A 1,623-nucleotide genomic window follows, 5' to 3' on the forward strand; every position below is an offset into this window, starting at 1 on the left:
TGCAGTCCCCAGACCTGCGCTGGCTGTTCTGCCTGGAAGGAGCTTACACCACTGCCTCCATGCTTGTGTACTCGCTTCTTTTAGGTCTTTGCTCAAATGTCACCACTTGGCCACCTCCCTGACCAGCTCCTATAAAAGCATACTGTTGGACTTCCCTGGTGGTATAATGGATAAGAATCTGCCTGACAATGCATGGGACATGGGTTCGATCCCTGGTCAGGGAAGATTCCACCTGCCTCGGGGCAACTAAGCTTGTGAACCACAACTACTGAAGCCTGCGTGTCCTAGAGCCCATGCTCCACAACAAGAGTGTGTGTGTGTGCACTCTTACTCATGTCCGACTCTTTGCAACTACATGGACTGTAGCCCACCCGGGTCCTCTGTGAATTTTCCAGGCAAGAATACTGGAGTGAGTTGCCATTTCCTTCTCCAGGAGATCTTCCCACCCAGGGATTGAACCTGCATCGCTTGCGTCTTCTGCATTGGCAGGGAGATTCTTTACCAGTTGAGTCACAGGGGAAATCCAACCAGAGAAGCCACCACAGTGAGAAGTTTACTCACTGCAGCTACTGAAGCCTGTGTGCTTAGAGCCTGTGCTCTGCAACAAGAGAAGCTACCACGATGAGAATGTCGAGCACTCAACTAGAGAGTAGCCCCACTCACTGCAACTCGAGAAAGCCCATGCACAGCAGCAAAGACCCAGAGCAGCCAAAAATAAAATAAAAAGCACACTGTTGTACACATTTCATTTCATTCATCAGGGTCTTTTCTAATGAGTCAGTTCTTTGCATCAGGGGGCCAAAATATTGGAGCTTCAGCTTCAGCATCAGTCCTTCCAATGAATATTCAGGACTGATTTCCTTTAGGATTGACTGATCTCCAAGAGATCAGTCTTGACTGAGCCCAAGAGAGTCTCAAGAGTCTTCTCCAACACCACAGTTCAAAAGCATCAGTTCTTTGGTGCTCAACCTACTTTACGGTCCAATTCTCACATCTATACATGACTTTTGGAAAAACCATAGCTTTGACTATACAAATCTTTGTCTGCAAAGTAATATCTCTGCTTTTTAATATGCTGTCTAGATTGATCATAGCTTTTCTTCCAAGGAGAATGTGTCTTTTAATTTCATGATGCAGTCACCATCTGCAGTGATTTTGGAGCCCAAGAAAATAGTCTGTCACTGTTTCAACTGTTTCCCCATCTATTTGCCATGAAGTGATGGGAATGGATGCCATGATCTTCGATTTTTGAATGTTGAATTTTAAGCCAGCTTGTTCACGCTCTTCTTTCACCTTCATCAAGAGGCTCTTTAGTTCCTCTTTGCTTTCTGCCATTAGAGTGGTGTCATCTGCATATCTGAGGTTATTGATATTTCTCCTGGCAATCTTGATTCCAACTTGTGCTTCATCCAGCCTGGCATTTCTCATGATGTACTCTGCATATAAGTTAAATAAGCAGGGTGACAATATACAGCCTTGACGCACTCTTTTCCCAATATGGAACCAGTCTATTGTTCCATATCTGGTTCTAACTGTTGCTTCTTGACTTGCATACAAGTTTCTCAGGAGACAGGTAAGGTGGTCTGGTATTTCCATCTCTTTAATAATTTTCCACAGTTTTTT

The sequence above is a fragment of the Bison bison genome, unplaced genomic scaffold, assembly GCF_000754665.1.
Source record: "Bison bison bison isolate TAMUID 2011002044 unplaced genomic scaffold, Bison_UMD1.0 scf7180017864072, whole genome shotgun sequence".
In the NCBI taxonomy this organism is placed as follows: Eukaryota; Metazoa; Chordata; class Mammalia; order Artiodactyla; family Bovidae; genus Bison; species Bison bison.